We start from the raw sequence: 26601 nt of genomic DNA, 5'->3' as shown, positions 1-26601 counted from the left end.
TCCCAGCTGCCCTCCCGTGCTGGCCTGATTGCCCCCAACTGCCCTCCCTTGCAGGCCTGGTCCCTCCCAACTGCCCTCCCCTGCTGGCCATCTTGTGGTAGCCATCTTGTGTCCACATGGGGCAGGATCTTTGACCACATGAGGGCAGCCATCTTGTGTGTTGGAGTGATGGTCAATCTGCATATTATTCTTTTATTAGATAGGATAGAGGCCTGGTGCACGGGTGAGGGCCAGCTGGTTTGCCCTGAAGGGTGTCCTGGATCAGGGTGGGGGGATCAGGGTGGGGGTTCCGTTGGGGCGTGGGGCGGCCTGGGCGAGGGGCCTGTGGTGATTTGCAGGCTGGCCACACCCCCCGGCAACCCAAGCGGAGGCCCTGGTATCTGGGATTTATTTATCTTCTACAATTGAAACTTTGTAGCCTGGAGCGGAGCCAAGCCTTCTGCTCACTCTGTGGCGGCAGCCATTTCTGTTGGGATTTATTTATCTTCTATAATTGAAACTTTGTAGGCTTAAGCGGAGGCCAAGGCAGGCCAGGGCTGCAGAAACTTGGCTTCCTCCATCGCTGGGGGCAACCCTCACCTCCTGCTCTCTCCAGCTCTGTGGCTACCGCCATTTTTGTTGGGATTTATTTATCTTCTATAATTTAAACTTTATAGCATTGAGTGGAGGCCTGGGCCGGCCAGGGTGTGCAAAAAGCTTGGCTTCCTCCATCGCCGGGGAAACCCAAGCCTCCCTCCTGCTCTCTCTGTGGCCGCGGCCATCTTGGTTGGGATTAATTTGCATACTCGCTCCTGATTGGCTTGTGGGCGTGGCTTGTGGGTGTAGCGGAGGTACGGTCAATTTGCATATTACTTTTTTCAAATTTTTATTAAGGTATTATATGTGTACATATCTTACCATTGCCCCCCCCCCCCACTCCTATACATGCCCTCACCCCCCAATGTTTTGCATCCATTGGTTACTCTTATATGCATGCATACAAGTCCTTCAGTTGATCTCTTATTTCCCCCACCTCTCCCTAACCTTACCGCTGTAATTAGACAGTCTGTCTGATGCTTTACTGCCTCTGTAACTATCTTTTGGTTCATCAGTTTATAATGTTTTTCAATATCACCAAATGAGTGAGATCATGTGGTATTTTTCTTTCATTGACTGGCTTATTTCACTTAGCATAATGTTCTCTAATTCCATCCAGGTGCCTACAAATGGTAGTATTTCCTTCTTTTTTATGGCAGCATAGTATTCCATTGTGTAGATGTACCATAGTTTTCTGATCCAGTCATCTGCTGATGGGCACCTAGGCTGTTTCCACATCTTAGCTATTGTAAATTGTGCTGCTATGAACATAGGGGTGCATATATCCTTTCTGATTGGTGTTTCTGGTTTCTTAGGATATATTCCTAGGAGTGGGATTGGACACAGACAATAGGTGGCGAAGGCCTTGGGCGGGGTGGGAACTGGGTGGAAGCGGGCAAGAGGAGGAATATGGGGGACTTCTGCAATACTCTCAACAATAAAGATTTTTGAAAATGTTTTTGATTTCAGAGAGAGAAAGTGAGAGAGAGAGAAACAGAAACATGGATGAGAAAGAAACATCAATCTGCTGCCTCCTGCATACTCCCTACTGGGGATGGAGCCTACAATCCTGCATGTGCCCTGATTGGGAAATGAACCAGCAACCTCCTGGTACATGGGACAATGCTCAACCAACTGAGTCACAATGACTGGATGCAATCATTTTTATACTGTCACAAACATTCTCTCATATTTTTAAAAAAATTTTTTTAAATATATATATTTTATTGCTTTTTAACAGAGAGAAAGGGAGAGGGATAGAGAGTTAGAAACATCAATGAGAGAGAAACATCGATCAGCTGCCTCCTGCACACCCCCTACCGGGAATATACCTGCAACCAAGGTACATGCCCTTGACCAGAATCGAACCTGGGACCCTTCAGTCCGCAGGCCGATGCTCTATCCACTGAGCCAAACCAGTTAGGGCACATTCTCCCATATTTGAGAACAGGATGTTTATCACTCCATTTTTATCAATCCTATTGTTGGAATTTAAATTGTTTCCCATTTTGAATTAAGATTTAGGAAAGAAACCATGATGGCGGCATAGGTAAACACCTATACTGCTGCCTCACACAACAATTTCAAAACTGGAACTGGAAGACAGAGCAGACATCATCCAGAACAACCAGAAAGCTGGCTGAGTGGAAATTCTACAACTAGAAGGAAAGATAAAAGGATACTGAGACCCAGAGGAGCTGTGGAGGACAGAGGTGCGGAGACCCGCGCGCATGGAAAGGGCAGACGGCTGAATATGCGGCTGGCTTACTCGCGGCGTGCGGAGAGGGCGGCAGCAAGCGCACAGCTAGCTGTCTCGTTCGGGAGGGAAACAAAACCTCCCGACTGCACTGAAATCCAGTTCCGGGTGAGACTTTTGGGTACCCAGACTCACTCGGGGAGAAACTGGACTGTCTGGCAGTGGGCGAAACTCGAGGGCAGCCTTCTCTCAGAGGTGCATGCAGCCATTGCTAGGGGACACTGAGACACAGGGGCCTCGTAGAGCGGGGATGACGGGAAACCCAGGCTGTCTGCTCCACCCTGAGACTCCGCCCCATCCAAGCTGAGCACAGAAGCTCTCCCAGTGGAGACACAGTTGATCCTCACAGTCAATTGGCCTGGAGGTCAACTCCATCCAAAGATACTAACAACAATCTAGGCTTAACTACAACAAGACTGCACACACAGCCCACAAAGGGGTGCACCAAGAGTGTCCAGGTCAGGTAACTGGGGAGGCTGAGCCACTGGGCCCTGGTAGGACACCTAGCACACAAAGCCACTCCATCAACTCAGGGAAGCAGCCGAAATGCGGAGACAAAGAGGCAGTTCACAAATGAAGGAAATGGAGGAAAGTAAATGACTGGATATAGAGTTCAAAACCACGGTTATAAGGTTTTTCAAGAATTTCCTAGAAAAGGCTGATAAATTTAACGAGACCCTCGAGGATATGAAAAAGGATCAACTAGAAATTAAGCATACACTGACTGAAATAAAAAATATTATACAGAGACCTAAAAGTAGACTAGAGGATTGCAAGAACCAAGTCAAAGATTTGAAATACAAAGAAGCAAAAAACACTCAACCGGAAAAGCAAAAAAGAAAAAAGAATCCAAAAATATGAAGATAGTGTAAGAAGCCTGGGATAACTTCAAGCGCACCAACATCAGAATTATGGGGGTGCCAGAAGAAGAGAGAGAGCAAGATACTGAAAACCTATTTGAAGAAATAATGACTGAAAACTTCCCCCACCTGGTGAAAAAAATAGACTTACAAATCCAGGATGCGCACAGAATCCCAAAAAAAAGGAATCTAAAGAGGACCACACCAAGACACATCATAATTAAAATGCCAAGAGCAAAAGACAAAGAGAGAATCTTAAAAGCAGCAGGAGAAAAACAGTTAGTTACCTACAAGGGAGCACCCATACGACTGTCAGTGGATTTCTCAACAGAAACTATGCAGGCCAGATGGGAATGGCAAGAAATATTCAAAGTGATGAATAGCAAGAAACTACAACCAAGATTACTCTACCCAGCAAAGCTATCATTCAGAATGGAAGGTCAGATAAAGAGCTTCACAGATAAGAAAAAGCTAAAGGAGTTCATCACCACCAAACCAGTATTATATGAAATGCTGAAAGGTATTCTTTAAGAAGAGGAAGAAGAAGACAAAGATAAAGATAAAAATTATGAACAACAAATACGTATCTATCAACAAGTGAATCTAAAAACCAAGGGAAGAAAAATTTGATGAACAGTATTAAATGGTGAATATAATAGAATCAGGGGCATAGAAAGGGAGTGGACTGACAATTCTTGGGGGAAAAGGGGAGTGGGGGTGCGGGAAGAGACTGGACAAAAAGCATACACCTATGGATGAGGACAGTGGGGGGGAGGTAAGGGCAGAGGGTGGGGTAGGAACCTGGTGGAGGGGAGCTATGGGAGGAAAAAAGAGGAACAATTGTAATAATCTGAACAATAAAGATTTATTAAATTAAAAAATTGTTTCCCATTTTTTAATATTATAAACTAGAGGCCCAGTGCACAGATTCGTGCACTGGTGGGGTCCCTCAGCCTGGCCTGCGCCCTCTTGCAATCCAGGATACCTCAGGGGATGTCGAACTGCCAGTTACAGCCTGATTGCTGCAGGCCGGCCTGTGGGATTGGGCCGAAACTGGCAGTCTGACATCCCCAAGGGATGTAGTAGTGCACAAAGCAGCAGGCAGCTGAGGAGGAGCCCAAGCCCGGGCCAGGCACCACGCCGCTCCCACTCATACTGGGCCCGCTGCATCTGCCATGGGCTCGCGCCCAGTCAGTCCCTATCAGGAGAGGCTTGCGCCCCTGAAGTGGTGCTTGCCGGCTATAAGCCCTGCGTCTGATGACCATCAGACAGCTGAGCTGCGCTCCTGCTATGGGAGCACACTGACCACCAGGGGCAGCTCCTGTGTTGAGCATCTGCTCCCTGGTGGTCAGTGTGCGTCATAGTGACCAGTCAACTGGTTGTTCGGTCGCTTAGGCTTTTACATATATAGATAACACTAGAGGCCTGGTGCACGAATTCGGCATGGGTAGGGTCTGGCTGGTCAGCCCCGATTGGGGTAAATCAGGATGGGCTGGCCGGGGGGGAGGGACTGCGGGCAGTTGGAGGGCTGGCCCTGCCCCCTGGTCAAACTCCCAGTTGAACTCCTGGTCAAACAGACAATTTGCATACAGTAGGTCCTCGGGTTACATCAAAGATCTGTTCCTATGGTGCAACGTAACACGATTTTTGCCGTTAAGTCGGAACCCACCTACATAAGCACCTACTTCACTCACATGGAACACATACACAGCAGTAATTAAGTGAAACAGTAAAATAAATTTAAAAGAAAGATAACAATTCCTGACCTCTACTTGTGGTAAATAAGTAATAAAAAACATAAAGCACATATGTATATACGTCAAAATGACAGAACTTTTTTTTTTTTAATAAATAAATGGGAGATGCCTTTGAACCTGATGTGTCTTGTTTGTAGCTTCTCGGGCCAACCAACAGTGCTAGAGCATAAGGACTTGTTATAACTGGGGCTCTTCAGCTCTCAACTGAACTGCTCTTTTAAAAACAAGGTACATTTAAGTTAAAATAAAAATAAATAAATAAATAAATGGGAGATGGCAACGTAACCACGAAACAACATACGTCAAGTCCAACGTAACCTGAGGACTGCCTGTATTAGCCTTTTATTATATAGGATAGAAGGGATTCTGCTTATATTTCCTCTCCAGCCCCAGTCCTGATCTGACATAAAATACATAATTTAAAAAAAAAGAATATATACCTTGATAATGTCTACTATGGATCAGGCATTGTGTAAAGTACTTGTTAAACATGTTGATCCACTTTGTACTTAGAACAACTACATGAAAGAAAGATATTCTGCCCACTTTACACACTAGGCTTACAAAGATTAAGTAACCTGCCAGAAACAACAAAATTGGTAGTCTGTGAGATCACATTGAGATTCAAAGTTTATGCCTCTTCCTTTACAACTTGTTTCCTCCATGAAAATGTAGGAAATATTCTAGGGAAAGTTAAATACTCAAAGACTAAACTGTAAAAGTTTATTAGAGTAAGTGGAACTTTCATTAAAAACTCCCTCTAAAATCCCCAGGACCCTGTGAAACAGCAGCAGCAAATTTTAGAGAAGTTAAACCTTAATAGAGAACAAAAACTCTAATACAGAAATGGAGGAGATAAAATAGTACATGAGTTTGGCAAACAGTATGGCATTATGTAAGTTGAAGATGCACATACCTTATTATCCAGCAACACCATTCCTAGGTATTTACCTTATACATTGATGCCAACTGCACTGGAAGACCTATACAAGGCTATTCAAAACACTATTGTTTGTGAAAGTCAAAAGTTTCCAACACTTCACAAGTTCATAAAAAAATAATGAATATATGGTGGTATATTCACTCAGTGTAATATTATACAGCAACAAAAATGAATGAACTATGTAGTGCTTCTCAAACTCTATAGTGAAGGACCAGTCTTTTTTGTTATTGTTGTTAATCCTCACCAGAGAGAATAGAAGGGAGGGAGTTAAGGCGGGGGGGGGGGGGAGGGAGGGAGGGGGAGAGGGAGAGAGAGAGAGAGAGAGAGAGAGAGAGAGAGAGAGAGAGAGAGAGAGAGACATTGATTTGAGAGAACCACATTGATTGGTTGCCTCCCGTATGTACCCTCCTGGTGCCAGGAATGAACCTGCAACCCAGGTATGTGCCCTTGACAGGGAAATGAACCTACAACCCTTTGGTGCAAGGGTGGGTTCTAACCACTGAGTCACCAATGCTCTAGCCATTGAGAAACACCATCCAGGGCATCCTATCCTAGTTTTATACCCAAAAGAACAGAAAACAGGTACTCCAACAGGCACACATACATGCATGTCCATAGCATCATTATTCACAATAGCTATTCCATCCATTGATGAACCGGAATGCTCATCAATGGATAGAATAAATAAATTGTGGTATGTACATACAATGGACTATAACTTGGCCATAAAAGGGAATGAAGTAAAGTACTGATACATGCTACAACTAGATGAGCTTTACAAATATGATGCTAAGTGAAAGAAGCCAAACACAAAAGGCCCCATATCGTATGATTCCATTATATGCAAACTAGAGACCCGATGCACGAAATTCGTGCAAGAGTAGGCCTTCCTTCCCCTGGCTGCCAGCACTGGCTTCCCTCTGGCACCCAGGACCCAGGCTTCCCTCCGGTCACCAGCACCCGGGACTCGGGCTTCCCTCTGGCCACTGGCAGGCAACAGGGCTTCCCTCGCAGCCCCAGCTTCATCTGGAAGGACATCTGGTCTAATTAGCATATTACATTTTTATTATTTTAGATATCTAGAATTATAATAGATTAATCTATAGAGACAGAACACAGAATGGTGGTTGTCAGGGATTGGGGAGAGAGGGAATTGGGCAGGAACTGCTTAATGGATAAGGAGTTTTACTGTAGAGTGATGGAAATGTTTTGGAACTAGATAAAGATGGTGGTTGCATAATATTGTAAATGTACAAAATGCCATTTGAATTGTTCATGTTACAATGCTTAAGTTTTATATTATGTGAATTTCACTTCAATAAATTATTTTTTTAAGTCCCAAGATGATTCTAATGTGCAGCCTGGGTTGAAAACCTCTAACCTTACTTTCTTGGTACAAGTTTGAGCTGCAAAAGCTATCTTTACCATCTCATTTTCAAAGGAAAACACTCCATGAATCTTTTAAAACATTTTCCAACCAAGAGAATGTGAACAACCAAGAGAATGAGAATATTCAATTGTTGGTATTCTATGAGTTACTACAACACTTATCTTTTTTTCCTACTGGTTACTTTTGGAAACATGAAGAAACAGGTTATCCAACTTAAGTGCCTTGTAGAAAATTTAGATGCCATTTTATTATTCTTTCTGAAATGGCTTCTAATATGTTATAGTCTGAGTTTTTAAAAGTTGGTATTTATGATCTTTCTATTTAAAAGAAAAGCTTGCTTCATACCTAAACCTCCCCAGACATTGACATAATGGATACAGTATTTGTGTTTGCATGTGACAAGGACTCTTGCTCTGTCTTTGTCTTCTTCCATGATTGACATACTAAGGAAAAAAGCACTTCTCTACTAATTCCCTCCCACAATTATGTTAATTATAAAATTAATTTAGACTTTAATCCTATATAATAAGAGAGGACTATGCTAATTATCCGTTACGTTGTGAGGCGTAATGACCGACCGCGTAACGACCAGATCACGGATCTGCAGAAGGGTGGAGCAGCGAACTACAAGTGGGCGGCAGAGAGCTACAGGAGGGGGCAGGGCAGCAAGCTATGAGGGGGAGAGGGGGAAGGAGAGAAGGGGGAGCTACAGGAGGGCGGCAGCAACCTACTGGTGCACAAATTCGTGTGCAGGGCTACTAGTTTTTATATAAACAACATGAGTTATGAAGCATTGTAATAAAATTGACCTACCAGCCAATCTGAAAATGAGAACACTACCAATATTAGTGCACCTGTGCATTTCTCTCCTACTCCCCACAGAAGCACTTTTTTTAAGTTTGCTTAGTTCTATGCCATAGTCACAGGTACGTATCCCTAAATAACAAAAGTAACTGCACTTGATTTTGCGCTTTAGATACATGTTATACTATTTGTAATCCTCAATAACTTGCTTTTTTCATTCAAAATTTCATTTGTAGCCCTGACTGGGTAGCTCTATTGGGTAGAGCAGTGGTCGGCAAACTCATTAGTCAACAGAGCCAAATATCAACAGTACCACGATTGAAATTTCTTTTGAGAGCCAAATTTTTTAAACTTAAACTTCTTCTAACACCTCTTCTTCAAAATAGATTCGCCCAGGCCATCTATTTTGGCCCCTTGAGTGTGGTATTTTGTGGAAGAGCCACACTCAAGGGGCCAAAAAGCCGCATGTGGCTCGCGAGCCACAGTTTGCCGACCACTGGGGTAGAGTATTGTCTCAATATGCAAAGGCTTCAGGTTTGATCCCCGGTCAGGGCACATACAAGAATCAACCAATGAAAGCATAAATAAGTGAAACAACAAATCTCTCTCTCTCCCCCTCCTTTCCTCTCTCTCTCTCAATTCAATAAATAATTTTTTTTTTAAATTCCATTTGTAAAATTCATCCATGTGGTTGTAGTACCATTCAGAACTACTCAGTGTGGTCAGAAGACTTCTGCTGGTTCACAAACTTATTCAGAGATTAATACAGAAATGGAGACAAGAGTTTAAAAATAGACATAGCACCTATACTAATTTCTTTTATTATGGTGGTCTGAGAAACTGAAACAAATTAAGTGAAGGTAATGTATAAAAATGAATAAAATTGCTTTAAGAATGAATAAAATCTCCTGTTAGTCTTGATGTCTCTTTCTGAGAGGGCAGTACATTGAATATGTGTTATATATCTAAAAGAGAAATAAGTATTCTAACTATAATTATAGAAATTCGGAAGGCCCGATGCACAAAGATTTGTACAAAAATGGGCCTTCCTTCCCCTGGCTGCCGGCACCGTCTTCACTCTGGCCCAGAGCTGCCTTTCTGCCTTCCCAAGCTGCCCAGAGGCCCAGAGCAGCTGGGGTGGTGCGGAACGCCTGCGTCGTCGCCATGGCAACAATGCAAGCATCCCGCCCCGCCCCCGGCTGCTCTGGGCCTGAGTGTGCAAATTAACCTGCCATCTTTGTTGGACATCCCCCAAGGGGTCCTTAGCACTGCTGTGGAGGCAGGAGAAGCTTCCGCCACCACCGCTGTGCTCACCAGCTGTGAGCCCAGCTTCTGGCTGAGCGGCACTCCCCCTGACCACCAGGGGGAAGCTCCTGAGTTGCGCATCTGCCCCTGGTGGTCAGTGCGCGTCATAGCGACTGGTCATTCCACCGTTCAGTCAATTTGCATATTGGGATTTTATTATATAGGATATATATATATATATATATATATATATATATATGTTAGTAGTTCAAATTAATTTTATTAATGATTCTCTTTAATAAATGAATAAAATTGCCCCTAACTGCCCACCCTGCTGGCCTGATCGCTCGCTCACAACTGCCCTCCCCTGCCGGCCATCTTGTGGCGGCCATCTTGTGCCCACATGTGAGTAGCAGCCATCTTTGACCACATGGGGACAGCCATCTTGTGTGTTGGAGTGACAGTCAACTTGCATATTACTCTTTTATTAGATAGGATATGTATATCTATACTAATAAAAGGGTAATATGCTAATTAGACTGGAAGACCTTCCAGGAGATCTTCCGGATGTTCTTCTGGACAAAGCCATGGTGGCAGAGCCGAGGTAGAGGCGGTTAGAGGCCAAGAGGGGAGGCAAGTTGTGGGTGATCAGGCCAGGACGGGATGGCAGTTGTGGGTGATCAGGCTGGTGGGGGGCGGGGCTGTTGGGGGTAAGCAGACCAGCAGGGGAGCCAGTTGGGGACGAGCAGGCTATCAGTGGGGGTAAGTTGGAGGTGATCAGGACAGTGGGGGGGCAGTTTGTAGTGAGCAGGCCAGCCAGGGGGCAGTTGGGGGTAAGCAGGCCAGTGGGGAGGGAAGGTGGGGGCGAGCAGGCCAGCAGGGGGGCAGATGGGGGTGAGCAGGCTTGGCACGGGGGACACTGGGGGTGATCAGGCTGGCGGGGGGCGGGCATTTGGGGGCAAGCAGGCCGGCAGCGGGGGGCAGTTGGGGGTGAGCAGGCCCACAGGCAGAGTCGTTAGGGCCAATCAGGCAGGCAGGCAGGCAGGTGAGCGGTTATGAGCCAGCAGTCCCGGATTACGAGAGGGATGTCTGACTGCCGGTTTAGGCCCGATCCCTGTAAACCAACAGCAGGACATCCTTCGAGGTGTCGCAGATTGGAGAGGGTGCAGGCCGGGCTGAGGAACACCCCATCCATCCCCCGTGCATGAATTTCGTGCACTATGGGCCACTAGTATACTAATAAAAGGGTAATATGCAAATTGGTCACGACGCCCTCACAGTAACAACCAAACAGCAGGCTGTGTGGGGCAACCAGGCAGGCAGAGGGGGGGGTTAGCTAGGGACGACCAAACAACTGACCAGCAGGCTGCATGGGGCGACCAGGCTGACAGGGGGCTAGCAAGGGACGACCAAACGACTGACCAGCAGGCTGCATGGGGCGACCAGGCCAGCAGGGGGGGCAGTGAGGGGTGACCAGGCCGGCAGAGGGGGGCAGTGAGGGGTGACCAAGCCAGCAGAGGGGGGCAGTGAGGGGTGACCAAGCCGGCAGAGGGGGGGCAGTTGGGGGTGACCATGCCAGTGGAGGGGGACAGTTGGGGGTGACCAGGCCGGCAGGGTGGGCAGTTAGGGGCAATCAGGCTGGCAGGCAGAGGTGGTTAGGGGTGATCAGACTGGCAGGCAGGTGAGCAGTTGGGAGCCAGCGGTCCCGAATTGTGAGAGGAATGTCCAACTGCCGGTTTTGGCTTAATCCAGCAGTCAGACATCCCTCGGAGGAGTCCCAGATTGGCGAGGGTCCAGGCTGGGCTGAGGGGACCCCCCCACACGAATTTCGTGCACCAGGCCTCTAGAGTGAGTGTGTGTGTGTGTGTGTGTGTGTGTAATGCTTGCTATGGTTTATTCAATGTAGTCCAGTGGTTGGCAAACTGTGGCTCGTGAGCCACATGCGGCCCCTTGAATGTGGCTCTTCCACAAAATACCACGGCCTGGGCGAGTCTATTTTGAAGAAGTGGCGTTAGAAGAAGTTTAAGTTTAAAAAATTTGGCTCTCAAAAGAAATTTCAATCGTTGTACTGTTGATAGTTGGCTCTGTTGACTAATGAGTTTGCCGACCACTGATCTAGTCCATACTACAAATATTCAGAAACTTCAAATTATTCAGAGCTCTCAGGCTCTACTCTAACCTAAAACAGAGGCAAAGGTAAGAAGGCCAGCTATAAAATAAATGTTCTACAGAAATATAATCTTATACCATTGATGTATCCAAAGAGCTAAAATACCATATAGTCCACACTACTGCTGAAAAAATTTCAGATGTAATTGTTTATTTTTAGACCAGTGGTTAAGAAGTGTTTCTAAGGTCATACATAAAGACAGAACTTAGAATAAATTTCAAAATGTCTGATTTTTCAGTTTTGTATTCAATTAAATAACAAATTGCCTATTAAATATGCATTATATAATATCGTAACATATAGACTCAAGAAATTTATGAATTTTCTGAGGCATCAATCAGCTTAAAGTAAAGTGCAGAGAGATTAAGTCATGAGTAATGTTAGAGCTGGGTCTAGCACCTATGTCTATCTCTCAGTCCACTACTCTTCCCCACCACCCAAGGATCTTCTCCTTTCCTGTAGCTTGACAGTCTATAAGAATAATTATACAGCTACTAAATAAATTGTTTTAGCTTTCTACCTGGGAAGAAGCTTATAGCAGCAAAACTATTTTATGGCTAATTTCCAAGTCCTTGACCTACAAAAGCTCTTCACTATTACAAGAGATTTGGATCTGATTACCATTCCTAGACCCTCACTTCTGGCTACTGCAGAAGCACAGACTGAGTCCGAGAGAAGTTTAAGGAAAAATTTTGCCCACTCAAAAATCAACCCTTTTGAATGACCAATGAGGTATGATGATAGTCTCACTGCAAAAAAGAAAATAGTTCCAAAAACAAGGACAAAACAGAATACACAAAGAGGCCCAGGAATCTTTACTCAAACCATGTCTAGGAATAAATAACTGGATTAAAGAAGCATAACGATTATGTAACTGGCATAAAAATTTAAGCTTTTTATTATTTGGCCAAGCCAAATAAAATCTCTAAGTAGCCAGTAACGAAATAGCAAGACTTTCCTTTAATTAAAAAAACATCACTGCCTCCAGGTAATTCCCATTAACAAGGACAAGTATTATCCTCTTCCTGGAGTATTCTGCATTATTAGGGGCCAGAAATCTAAATGGCTTCTCTAAGCGGGTTTTCTGAACAAACTTGGGTGTGCTTGCTGTTCTAGTCCTGGGATGGTGGCTTCCCATAAATTCCTTTAGAGAGAAGGAAGGGTCAACAGTTATCTCTTTCACACCATGCTACGCATCAGCAGAAAAGAAAGTTAACTGGACTCTCCCTAAACAGATGATCACTGTCAATGTCTCCAAAAGGTGGACCTGACAACAACACAGGCCTCTGGGGAGGCTGAAATCTAAACCTAGCTGTGAATTGGGTCAACTTTGAGAGTTACTGCTCAATTGTACCAAGGTAGGTGTAAACCTAACGCTTACTCATCCCGAAGCTACTCGGGTCTCCAAATCCTGGGTAAGGATCCAAGGCCCAAAGGCACTGGATTCAGCTGTACCCATCCAGCTCGACAAGGTTGTACTCGGGTAAAAGCAATCCTCTCCTCACTCTAAGTAGGAACCAGGGGAGGCAAAGCCAGGTTGTGGGCACCACTCAATCACTGCACATCCAAACAAGCACTCTAGGGCCGCTGTCGCCACCCAGAAGTAAAGCAGATGCCCCAGGTTTTAGCTCACTGAAGCTGGCATTGTTTACGCTCTTTCACCGCCTCAGCCTCTGATAGGCCAGAAAAGTCCCCTGTTCTGTCCACCAGGGCTTCCGGCATGGGCAAGGGATGCTAGTCCCTCACCGCAGTTTGACACTTACGCTCCCCAGGCAGGGAGAGGTCAGGGCCCTAATGTTCCAGCAGAATCAGCAGGAATACCGGGCAGGCGGCGGCATTGATGCGGCTGGCCGGCTGGGCAACACCTCCCCCAGGGGCGGGGCCCAGAGCGCGCTGAGTGCCCGCCCCTTCCCGGACCCCGCCCCGCAAACGCTAACTGCTTAAAGGGACCGCCTCTCTTCGCCCACAGGGTTTCTAAGGCAAGAGGCAAATTAAGGACCAACCAGGAGGCATCCAGCACAATTGGGAAGACCTTTTCGGTGGCAACACAAGTAATGTTCCAGAAACAAAGGAGATTATCAGTTCCTAGTATCACAATCCTAATCCCTCTCCAGGAGTGAAAAAAAAACTGTAGGAGATAGCCAAAGCATCAGGATGTATAAATATATAGCCCCCATTATGTAATCTGCTTACTTCATTAACTTGAGCAGTGTTCTTCAAATGGCAACTCAAAGGCCCAGGAAAGATTTCTGGCAGCCTGTGCTGCTTCACTCACCCTTTCACTGACTTCCTTCTCTACAATCCGAGGAATCCCAGACAATGATATAAAATATCATGGAAGGTAATAGCAGGAGAAATATAAAAATAGCACTCTTCTTGTGAGTAAAATGTATTCTTTCAAAAACTGGCCAACAATTCACTACAAGTCTATGAAGTCTTGCATGGTCCTGGCCTGTGTGGCTCAGTTGGTTGGAGCATCATTCCAGTGCACCAAAAGGTGGAGGGGTTCGATTGGGCAACTGATCAATGTTTCTTTCTCTTCCTTCCTTTCTCTGAAATTAAAAATATATATACCTTGCATGCAAATACAATTGTTCATTCATCTAATTTAATATGAAGACTTACTGAGAAAATTGAAGGAGAAACTGGATTAGTAATATTTCAGGGAGTTAAGTAGTGGCTTCTGAGCTCTCCGTAGGTTATCAATGAGTTTTAATTTTTCTTTTCATAGGAGTAATTTTTCCTCAATCTCAGCTTACAAGGTTTGACTGTATTTTGTATCTCCTTCATATGTCAAGAAAGATATTTGTGTTCTTAAAATTAATTTTTTGTGTTTTTTTTGGGGGGGGGGGAGAGAGAGAGAGAGAAACATCGACTTGCTGTTCCATCCATTTATGATTCTCTGGTTGATTCTTGTATGTGCCCTGAACCTGGATCGAACCCACAACCTTGTATCTGGAACCTTGTTGTAGGCGATACTCTAATGAGCGCTATCTGACCGGTGTGTGTGTGTGTGTGTGTGTGTGTGTGTGTGTGTGTGTGTGTAGATAATTAGTAAGTGCTCTAACATCTTCCATCCATCTTCCATCCCAAATAGGGATACAAGTGGAAATTTCAAAGGATAGGCATGAAGACCCAGGTTACCCTTATTTAGATGGTCTTAGAGACTTCAAGGCTAAGTAAACCATACTTTTGAATTAGGTAATTAAGATATTACTTCATTATATCTCCATTAAGTTTTTCACACTATTTCCATTAGATTGTGAACACCTCAAGGGCAAGGGCTGGAATGTATCTTACTCATGCTTTTCTTTCAGAGTATGATACAAAATGAATACTGAATAAGTATTTATCATAAAAGGTATGACCAACACTTTCTTCGACAGAGGAATACAGATAATCTCAATAAGCATAGTATAGTGCATACACACAAATGAATAATATCCAATACAGTGCTTATTATTGAATAAAAAATTCAGAGAGGAAAAAAATCCACTTGATTGTACAGCTCAGTCTCTGACATCAGAACTCAAGATTATTATAATGGGGGCTTCTATCTTTTGTCATAAATGCATAGACTATTTCTGAATAACTCTTAGATTTCTTACCAAATATCACAGTTTACACATAGCTCATCTTATTTTAGTTATTGCTTTTCTTTACTATAGCATGAAGAGACAAATGGACATGTAAAAACTTCATAATTCAACAAATTAAGGTAGTAATATTCTCCTAACAAGGCAAAATGGAAACTGTTCAGAAAATGATTTACTAAATATTACCTATGCATATGAGTAAAACAGGAGAGACTCTGCAGGTTTGATCCCTGGTCAGAGCACATACAAGAATCACCAATGAATGCATAAATAAGTGGAACAACAAATCAATGTTTCTCTTTCTCTCTCTCTCCCTTCCTCTCTTTAAAAGCAATCAATAAAAAAATTTTTTGTGATAACCGCTAAAAAGATTTTTTTGATTTATTTCTTGGTAGTTGACTTTCAGAAAAATAAAATGCTACCTTAAGCCTTAAAATGGCATCCACATTAAACAAATGAATTTCATTTAAAAAAATACTTGAAACTACTCAACTTTTTCTCACCTTTATAGAAAGAATCTAAAAGTTACTTTACCAATAAACCTCTAAGAAATATAATCAAGTTATCAAAAAAAGTAGGTTTCTTATCTCAGTAAAATAACAAAAATCATGCTTGAAGAGACATGAAGTCACCATGGCTTATCTGACATCATATCTATGCAAAAATGTCTGACCATTTCAACTGAGTCAGAATTATGCTTTGAATGCCTCTCATATCCCAGGAATAAACAAAATGGAAAACAACTTATATTTGAGATATAAGTTTCCTCTGGAAGTTGGAGAGAATTGTATAAATTGATGTTTGACTTAATATAATCAAAGGTGGAAAAACATAGAGCCCAACCCACGTGGCTCAGTGGTTGAGCGTGGACTTATGAAGCAGAAGGTCAGGGTTCAATTCCTGGTCAGGGCACATGCCAGGGTTGCAAGCTCAATCCCCAGTGTGGGGTATGTAGGAGGTAGCTGATCAATGGTCCTTTCTCATCATTGATGTTTCTCTCTCTCTCTCTCTCTCTCTTACCATATGATACAGCAATCACACACTTAGGTATTTACCCAAATGAATTTATATGCACACAAGAACCTGCAGACAAATGTGTACAGCAGCTTTTTCTTTTTTTTAAAATATATTTTATTGATTTTTTTACAGAGAGGAAGGGGGAGAGATAGATAGTTAGAAACATCGATGAGAAACATCAATCAGCTGCCTCCTGCACACCCCCTACTGGGGATGTGCCAGCAACCAAGATACATGCCCTTGACTGGAATCGAACCTGGGATCTTTCAGTCCGCAGGCCGACGCTCTATCCACTGAGCCAAACCAGTTTCGGCCAGCAGCTTTTTCATAACTGTCAAAAACTAGAAGTGCCCAAGATATTCTTCAATAGGTGAATGGTAAACAAACTGTGTACATCCATACAATAGACTATTATCCATTATTATCTAATAAAGAGGGAATATGCTAATTGACAATCACTCCGTCACAAAGATGGCTGCACCCACAGCTGAGGCAAGTTCCCATAAGGAGCCTTAACGAGCAATCAGCAGGGACCTGAGGCTACACCCTCCCCCACCCCGCAGGGCTTGACAGGGGACCTCAGGCCTCACCCCCCCCCCCACCGCCCTGGTGTCAGGCTGGGGGACCTCAGGCCATGCCCCTCACCCAGCGGGGCTTGACGGGGGACCTCAAGGTGCGCTTCCCGTCCTGGTGCTGGGCTAGGGGACCTCAGGCTGCTCCCCCCGCCCCAGGGCCAGGCTGGGGGATCTCAGGCTGCGCCCCCCCACCAGGTGGGGCTTGACAGAGGACTTCATGCTGCACCCCCCACACTGGCACCAGGTCGGGGGACCTCAGGCCACGCCCCCCACCCCAGCATTGGGCCAGGGAACCTGAGGCTGCGCCCCCCTGCCTGGCTGGGCTTGACAGGGGACCTCAGGCCATGACCCCCAACCCAGTGGGGCTTGACAGAGGACCTCAAGGTGCACCCCCAAGTGCTGGGTCAGGGGAACTCAGGCCGCGCCCCCCGCCCCAGCACCGGGCCAGGGGACCTGAGGCTGCGCCTCCCTGCCTGGCTGGGCTTGACAGGGGACCTCAGACCGCACCCCCCACCCGGCGGGGCTTGACAGGGGACCTCAGGCCGTGCCTCCTACCTTGGCACCAGGCTGGGGGACCTCAGGCCACGACCCCAGCCTCGGTGCCAGGCCAAGGGACCTGAGGCCACACCCCCTGCCCAGCGGGGCTTGATGGGGGACCTCAAGGTGTGCTTCCCATCCTGGTGCTGGGCTAGGGGACCTCAGGCTGCTCCTCCCGCCCCAGCACCAGGCCGGGGGACCTCAGGCCGCACCCCCCGCCCCAGCATCGGGCCAAGGGACCTGAGCCTGCGCCCTCCTGTCTGGCGGGGCTTGACAGGGGACCTCAGGCCGTGCTCCCCACCCAGTGGGGCTTGACAGGGGACCTGAGGCTGTGCCCCTCTCCCAGTGCCAGGCTGGGGGACCTGAACCTACGCCCCCCTGCCTGGCGGGGCTTGACGGGGGACCTCAGGCCATGCCCCCACCCAGCGGGGCTTGACAGGGGAATCTCAGGCCATGTCCCACCTGGCAGGGCTTGATGGGGGACCTCAAGGCACGCCCTCTGCCTTTGTCTGGGCTGGGGGACCTCAGGCCACGCCCCCCATCCTGGTGCTGGGCTAGGGGACCTGAGACTACATCCCCTGCCCGGTGGGGCTTGACAAGAATGGGACTGGCCAGGTCTCGATCTAGCCCAATGGGGGCAGGGGCCAGCCAGATCTGGGTCTCATGCGATTTTGAGGCACATGTGGGTGGGCGGGGACTTGACTCTGGGTCCCGTGGTGCACCCCAGACTCTAACAGGAGGAAGGTTTTCATATACATTTTACTAATTTTCTTTCATCTTTGACACTTCTATTATAGAGAAAGGGCAAATAGCAATATTAAATTATTTCCTCTAATTAATCCCCTTTTAATGTGCACGAATTTCGTGCACCAGGCCACTAGTCTATAATGGTAAAAGCGTAATATGCAAATCGACCAAACGGCCGAATAGCAAAACGACCTTCCGGACGATCACGCTATGACACCCACTGGCGCCAGGCCAGTCAAGGCGGATGCGATTCAATTGGTCGGGGGCCCGGCCATTGCCCCATGATCACCCTGCAGAGGGAGGCCCAGGCCATCGGCCGGCACACAATCGATCAATCAGGGGGCTCCACGATCGCCCCAGAGAGGGAGGCCCAGGCTACCCCATGGCGGTGCTACGGCAGATGGGCAGGGCTTCCCCTCTGCAGGGGTGGTCCATCACGGAGCCCCGGCTGGGTGATCCATCGCCCCAAAGAGGGAGGCCCAGGCTACCTGGCAGTGCTACAGTGGGTGCGTGGGGCCTCCCTCTGCAGGGGCAATCCATCCGGAGCTCTGGCAGGGTGGGCAGGGCTACCTCTTTGGGGCAATTGATCATGGGGTTCCCGGACTGTGAGAGGGCACAGGCTGGGCTGAGGGGGACCCCCCCCCAAGTGCACAAATTTCATGCACCGGGCCTCTAGTCTTCTATAATAAATCTATAATAATAAAAAATATGCTAATTAGACCATATGTCCTTCTGGACAAAGTCGAGGCTGTGAGGGGAGCCCGGGTTCTGGGTGTCAGAGGGAAGCTGGTGCCGGCAGCCAGGGGAAAGAAGGCCTACTCTTGCACGAATTTCGTGCATCAGGCCTCTAGTTCAGCAATAAAAAGGAATGAGTTATCAAGCCACAAAAAGACATGGGAAAACCTTAAAGAGATGTTGCTAAGTGAAAGAAGCCAGTTTGAAAGGGTACATATTGTATACTCCCAATTACATGACATTCTGGAAAGGACAAAACTATGGAAACAATAAATCATCAGTGGTTGCCCTGGGACAGGGAGAAAGAAAAGGAAAATGGTGAAGTACAGAGAATTTTTAGGACAGTGAAACTATCCTTATGATATTCTAATAGTGGATAAATGACAGTATGCATTTGTTGAAACCTTTAATAGTTTACAACATAAAGAGTGAACTTTAACCCTAGCCTGTTTGGCTTAGTGAATAGAGCGTCGGCCTGTGGACCAAAGGGTCCCGGGTTCAATTCTGGTCAAGGGTATGTACCTTGGTTGCAATCTCCTCTGTGGCTTGGGCCCTGATCAAGGCTTGTGCAGGAGGCAACCAATCGATGTGTTTCTCTCTGTCTTTCCCTCTCTCTTCCATACCCCAGTCTAAGCGTGAGAAAATATCAGATAAATTCTAATAGAGGGAAATCCTACAATGTACTTGACCAGTACCCCTAAAAACTTCCCTAGACTTGAAAGTCTCTAAAAATTGAAAAAAATAAAAGTGGGGAGCCAGATCTACTTTCTCTCTCAGTAGATAAACATTAAAACGATCATTTTCCCAGTTTCCTTAGTTGAAGACTTTCAAAGTTTGTCTGCTGAGACATATGCTTACATTCAAAGACATGATAACACAGCCAGCTTTAGTTATATACTGTCTTTATCACTTGAGCACATAGAGAAGACTATCACGGTTTTGGCCAATTTTGTTCAACAAATACCTTTGACCACCTTTTTTGTTCCAAGCATTGTTTGAGGCATCGAGGTAGCTTTATAGAAGGGGGGAGGGGCGGGAAGGAATCTACGCTTTGCTTTAATTTCTGTGAGGAAATCAGACAATATACAAGCAAATAATAAATGACCTATCAGGTAGCAATAAATGCTACTAAGTAAATAAAAAAGAAAAGTAAGGTAAAAGTGATCAAGAAGGCTAGTCTAATTGGGAGCTGAGAAAATGCCTCTTTAAAGAGATGACATTTGAGTTGAGATCTGAGTGGAGCCTGTATACAAAGACTGGTTTGAGGAAGGGGTAGTTCCAGGAAGAGAACAACAAATTCAAAGGCCAAAAAGAATAAGCTTAATGTGTTTGAGATCCATCAAGTAAACAGGGCAACTGCCCTGACTGGAATAAATTAAGTAACATGTTCAGAACTTTAGAGGTAAAAATATGAAAATTGTACAAGAATCTCAAAACTCTTCAACATTGACCACCAGGAATCCATTAATGATCATTAGATTTTATGCTCCCTCTTAGTGCACTCCCCCCACTGTCACAGCTGTCCATCTCCAATATGGTAAATACAGTATTTTAAACTGCTCCATCTTTCCTGAAAACTACCATGCCTATCCTCCATATTTCATCATGTCTCTGACAGAAGTATTAACAAGGAAGACCTACCCAGAAATTGCTCCTGAATTCTCCCTAACAAATCCTATAACTTCATATAGTACAAAGGTAGTGAAAAGCGAAGACCCTGGAGACAGACTAACTCAGGTTCAAATTCAAGTTCTACCTGTTGTGTGATCTTGAACAAGTTGCAAAATCTTTCTAAGAGTTTTCCTCATCTGTAAAAAGTTGTTAGGATTAAAAATGATAAAATGTGGCATCCAATGAGTATTTCTTCAGTAAATGTTGGCCACTGCTAGTAAAAGTATTTGAGCATTTATTTTGTTCAAGAACCAGAGCTGGGCAAGAGGAATTATAGAAGCAAATTGTGTGAGACATAAAACTGTCAAACTCCCTTAGGTTACTGGCTTTTTCTGGTTCACTAGTGTGTACTCCTAAAATCTAGAACAATGTTTAACACACGTTAGGCATCAATCTCAATATTTGTTGAATGAACCAATGAGACTCCATTAAGTCAAACGAAGAACCTGGCTTTACTCCAATATAAAGAAAAGCTTTCATTCCCCATCAAGGTATTAAACTATATCCTAAGGCATTGTTAAAGATGTTTATAATTTTTAATTGCCTCCCTAAAACCTAGAACAGAGTTCATAACAGTAAGGTACTCAAATTGCAATTAAAACTCAGCTGTCGGCTGTAGAAGTTCATAACTTACTTGATTATCAAAACCTTAAAAGTATAAGGTATATTGTTATGGACTATCTTTGCTTGCCATTGCCTGAATGAACATTTTTTAAATACTTGTATAATTTTTTTTCTCATGAGTTTACCAAGTAAGTTTAATTTATATTGGCAAAATAAAGCAATTTCAGCCTTTCTCATCATCACGTTTTATAAAAACATTAGTTTGTCCAGTCACTTAAGAAAAGTCCAAATCTTTTAGACTTCTTAAAATTTTCAAAAGATTGGTAGCTTAATTTATTGGCTCTTCAGGTCAAAGAAGGACTTTTCAGGGTGATGAAAATGGAGATAGGAGGCGTTCACCTCTCCAAAAATGAGTTTTCAATTACTATAATTATGTATAAAATAACACAGACAGACTTTCTGGGTCAAGATTTGATGCCTTGGTTCCCATGAGAATTAAATTAGAGCCATGCATCAATTTGGGGCAAGTTCTGCAAAAACTACTTCACCCTCTATTGATGTTGAATGACAAAAAAACTTATTTGGGGAGATTTATCAACGCGAATATGTTTTCTAACACACAGTAGCCACCCTGGAGACATCACTTTCATAATTTTCTATCCCAGATACAAAATGGGATACATTTAAATCCTGCCTGACAATTACCACGATTGCAGGGTAACTATATCAACAGCCACAGACTGTTAGCAGCTAAAAAGTAAGACTCTAGTTTACCGAGCCCCCACCTTAAAGTACCAAGGCCTGCTTAAAATCTAAACTGCTGGCTATTGTATTGCCTCTCCTCCCCCGCCCCCCACCGCCCCAAACCTTCAGAGCTGGAAAGATACCGGAACTCTACTGACACCTTTTGAGAGAGAGAGCAGGCGAAAGGACTGAGCGCTATGATCAGAATTGTTAAAATCCCAGCAAGCCGGTAGGAGCACAGATGGACAGGTTGTCCTTGTCAGGCCGTGAGGCGCCCAGGCCCTTCACAACCACTAAGGCCCTCACAGGCTCTTATTCACTCATTCATTCAACAATTACGCGATGGGCACGATAGCAGGGCCATTTCGCAGGGCCCCCGCCCCAGTCCCAGAACACCTTCAGCCGCCAGGCGCGGCCCAGCGCTTTCCGCATCCCTCGGACGCTGTCGCCCGCATCCCTCCGCGGCGCGCTCCGGAACCCGAATCCCAGCTTCGGCCTGGGCCGCACCGGAGCGCCCACGCCCCCCGCCCTGCCAGCCGCGGGTCTCGGGCCTCCGCCCCGATTCGCCGCGTCAGACCTGCCGGGTTCGTGGAGCTACGGAGCGCGCGTCCATGGAGACACCCCGCCCAGGGTTCAGCGACCCTCCGCACGCGCGACGCCCGGACACGGGGGCCTGGGAGGGTGGATCGGGACCACCGGCCACTCACCTCCTTCGGGTCAGATCCGAGGGGCCTGTTCTAAGCCGTTTGAAACCGCTTAGGCCGCCGCACACCCCGCAGTGTCCTCGTTGTTTATTGGTTCTCGACAGACCGCCCATTGCTCTGTTATTGGTCCATTTGAAGGGACTGTGGGCACGCGCCGCCCGCAGCCTTAAAGGGGCCGTGCGCAACAGCGTTTCCTTGGGGATCCGCGCTGCTTTCTCGCGTGGAGAGAGGGAGGGTCACTGGAGCGAAAGCTGCCGATCACCCGGCAAAGAAGCGCAAAAAAGGTGTGTGGAAAGCTGTGCATCCCCAGCCGTCAGCATGTTTGTTTTATTTGACATCTAGAGAGTTTTAAAAAATGTAATGTCATTCACCAAATATTGTTTGTGCATTTGAGTTCGTGAGGGAAATGAGAAGCAGATGGGATATAGTGGAAGGAGCAATGAATGGAGCATGATGCTGGCGTCCTTGGACCAGCTCTGAGTAAACCACATTTGTCAGGAAATCACCTGGAACTTAGTTTCCTCATCTGTAAAACGGGATAACTATGTTTTCCTTACAAGCTTAGTGTGAAGATTTAATAGAACTAATGGAATGTCTAGGGAAGAACTTTGAACAGTAGCGCATACTCCTGTTATTTATAAAAATGAGAGACTTAGCCTTGCAGGCATGGCTCAGTGGTTGAGCGTTGACCTATGAAACTGGAGGTCAAGGTTCAATTCTTGTCAGAGCACATGCCCGGATCCCCAGTGGGGGGCGTGCAGGAGGCAGCCAATCGATAATTCTCTCATCATTGATGTTTCTAGCTCTTTCTCCCTCTTCCTTACTCTCTGAAGTCAATAAAAACGTATTTTAAAAAATAAAAGAAAGGAATGATTCTTGTAGGGTCTTGAATACTAGAGTAAGGAATTTGTACTTTAAGGAGGAAATGAGGAGCTAGTGAAAGTTTCTGAGCAATCAGAATTGCACTTTATGAGAACTAATTAACTTGGTTGTTTAAAATGGTTTAGAGTTGGGATTCTGATATGAGGTAATAGCACTGGAGATGACGAGAACAGATTCAAGAAAGAGTGAAAGATTTGGCAACCAGCTAGATTAGGTGCAAAGGTGAGATGGGGCCCACTGAGGGAGATGAGTCAGAATATGCCAGGATTTGAGTGTAGGGACTGGGAGGTGGCGATTGCCCAAATGAAAGTAGAAAGTCAGGAGAAGCCAGTCTCAAAGAGAAGACAAGGAGTTTACTTTTAAACCTGTTTACTTTTATGTACTAATGAGACATTCAAATGGAATCATCTAAGTAGCCCTAGAAAATATAGAATGCAAGCTGAGGAGAAGAGAAGTGATCTAGATTTGGGACTCACCTCTGTTGAGTGAAAAAAATGAAATTGTGGTAGTGGATGAGACCAGATGAGACAGTGGAGAGAATGAAAATGGGAGATGATGACAGATCCATAGGTAGGGGAAGGAGAGAGGAACCAGAGCAAAAAAGTCACAGTAATCTTTGAGAAGTCAGTTATGAATATATAGAAATAGTCTTCTTCAGTCATTGGTCATTGGCATGTTTACTTTATTTAAATATTATTGGAAATAAACGGAAGATTACATTTAAGGAGAAAGTGAAGGTAACCTCAAATTTGCTCATTAAAATTCCTGTGGAGTCTGGGGCCCAGAGAGTTTTAGAACAAGATGTCAAAGTCCCTTTTGTTTTACATGGTTTAGGTGAAGCCGTTCTGGACAGTGGGCAATATATATGACTTCATTAATTTTTTCGCTCATTCATGCAACGAATATTTACTGAGCACTTAGTATGTGCAGGGACTGTTCTAGGCACTTGGGATAATCAGTGAGTAAAATAGAAACAACAACAAAATCTCTCCTCTTGTGGATCTCACATTATAGTGAGGACACGGATAATCAACACATAAATATATAGTATCTTATTAGACAATATGTGCAAGGGGAAAAGAAAAAAAGAATACAGGGTAAAAGGGATTGGGAAGTAGAGTTGGAAAGACTATGATTTTGTAAAGGGTGTTCATAGTAGGTTTCATTGAGAAGATTACATTTGAGCAAAGACTTGAAGAAGGGGAAGGAGTTAGCCCTGAGTATACCTAGAGGAAGAAAGTGCCAACAGGATCAGCTATGTGATGATCCTAAGTTGGGAGCATAACTGGCAGGTCTAAGAAACAGGGAGGCCAATATAGTTAGCTGGAGCAGAGTATGTACTTGGCAGTTGGAGGGTAGGAGATGAGGTCTGATAGAAAATGGGTGAGGAGTGGCAGATCCTGTAGGGCCTTATAGAAACCTAATACAGTACCTTGCCCATAGTAGGTGTTCAATAAATGTTTGGCCAGTCATCATTTGCAGTCCAGGGTTATCATCCAATAGCGTTTATCTGTGTATTTATTGGCATGATGTGTGCCTACTTTATTTCAGGGGCCTCTCAATAGTTCTACATAAGGAAAGTATTAATAGAACAGTGTAACCCTACTGGGTATTAGAGATCTAAGTGAACACTGTATCATTGCAATTGGAAGCAGGAAACAAATGCCAAACATTGTGGCTACTGAATAACTGCTGTGTATTTCTGAAAAGCCTGCTAGGGTTGGGACAGTGCTCATTCTATCATAACTACACACTGCATTCTGCTCCCTATGATGGGACACGGATCCATATTTCCAGACTAAGAGGAGTAGCTTCAATGATTAACTTCCTTTCAACTTTCAGTCCAGGTACCTCCTGCATTATTCTCTGAAGGTAGCAGTGGCTTTACTTGCTTCTAAGATTGCCAGGCCTATCCCAGCTTGCACTTGATTGCATTTAATAGGTGCCGTTTGTTTAATTGCTTTTTTTTTTTCACAGCCCATTTCTCCATAACCCCCTCAAATACAGGCTCTTCAAGAATTTTGACCACAGAAGCACCAGCTCCACCAAAGAGGAAGGAGGCAGAAGGGAGAGATAGGGACCTTGTTAGCAGGGGCGTGGGGGGCTAGAGGGGAAAAAACACTGAGAAGGGCAAGATAAGAGAGTTCTTGGCTCTTTGTATCTTGCAAAATAAAATAAGCACACTGTGTAGCTTGGAGCTAACTTCAGCCTGGGGGGATTACATTCAGATCCTTAATTAGGCTGCCTGGATCTGTTTTAACATCACATCATGTCAGGGAGTCAAGTTGTGAGTTGGAACCTTGGTTGGATATAAAACTCTTGTTCCCTATGCTGAGCCTCTGCCAGCTGGTTAATGGGAGAAGGATCTGGAGAGAAAATAAGTGAGTGAGTGAGGGAATGTTTCAAAACAAAGGCTGGGACACATCCCCAAACACACATCCTATTAAATGGTTTAATTGAGTCATCTTCACATATAAAGAAAAGACAAACTTATAGATTATTTCTTAAGCATAATAAAGGGCTTAAGAAACATTCTTTAAATCAGTGCCCAAAGTAGGAATAACTATGCTTACTAATGCCCTTGAATGTCATCTTAGAACCTTGTGTACCCTTAGCTCTTGTACATGCTTTTTCTAAGTTCCTCTCCAGCAATTACTCTGTTTTCTGCAGACCTAGGTTTGGTGAAAGCTTCAGTTCATGGAGACCTCTCTATGGGCCACAGAGATCTTTCCATCTTAGCTCCCACATTTGTTCATATAATATAGAAAGAAGGGCAGTGACTATATTGTGAATGTAATTAGTTTGCAAAAATATAATCCAATTTGTTAGAATTTGACTCATCATCATCTATAAATCAGTTTCAGATTTTATATCCAGAGAACAGACAAGGAGTTTCCAACCTTTGTTTCATCTCCAAGATTCCCTGGAACAAACGTAATACAAGTTTCAGGCTAGAAATGACCTTAGTAGTCATCTGTTTCAACCTTTTCATTTGACTGGTCAGGAAGGGAAACTAAAAGCCAGTGCATTTTTATCAACTGAAAATGGGGTGCTAGTCCTTGACACTGTTTCTAAATTCTCATTTGCCAGTGGCCAAGTTCTTGTCAAGACCTGGGCCATTAGACCAGCCCTGTTCTTTCCCATCTCCTGCTGAAGTGACAGGACAAAGGTTAGCAGGACCTCTAAGGCTACGCAGTGCTGAATGCCTGATTAAACTAGCTGACATGTCACATGGTAGCAAAATGCAAATTTTGTTCTCCCAGAAACATCTCCAGTTTACCAAGAAAATGGTGTGTATTCAATGCCATTTTCTCCTTCCATTTGAACT

The 26601-nt window shown here is 44.9% G+C and overlaps 1 protein-coding gene across 6 annotated transcripts in view; it reads right to left on the bottom strand.

The window, feature by feature from the left end:
• Positions 1 to 22488, bottom strand: part of CKAP5 (cytoskeleton associated protein 5) — a 91770-nt gene extending 69282 nt beyond the window's left edge. For 2 of the 6 annotated variants that reach the window (XM_080642831.1, XM_080642834.1), the window contains exon 1: positions 22395 to 22488. The gene's annotated coding sequence lies outside the window, so the exon portion shown is untranslated. Of the gene's footprint in view, positions 1 to 13264; positions 13377 to 21847; positions 22205 to 22394 lie in introns of those variants that run through there. The other 4 variants (XM_080642832.1, XM_080642835.1, XM_080642836.1 and 1 more) reach the window with 3 other exon arrangements.
• Positions 22489 to 26601: the final 4113 nt, after the last annotated feature.

This window comes from Plecotus auritus (genome assembly GCF_963455305.1).
Source record: "Plecotus auritus genome assembly, chromosome: 9".
NCBI lineage: Eukaryota > Metazoa > Chordata > Mammalia > Chiroptera > Vespertilionidae > Plecotus > Plecotus auritus.
Note: the sequence above shows the minus strand (reverse complement) of the source record. Positions and strands in the feature narration are given on the sequence as shown.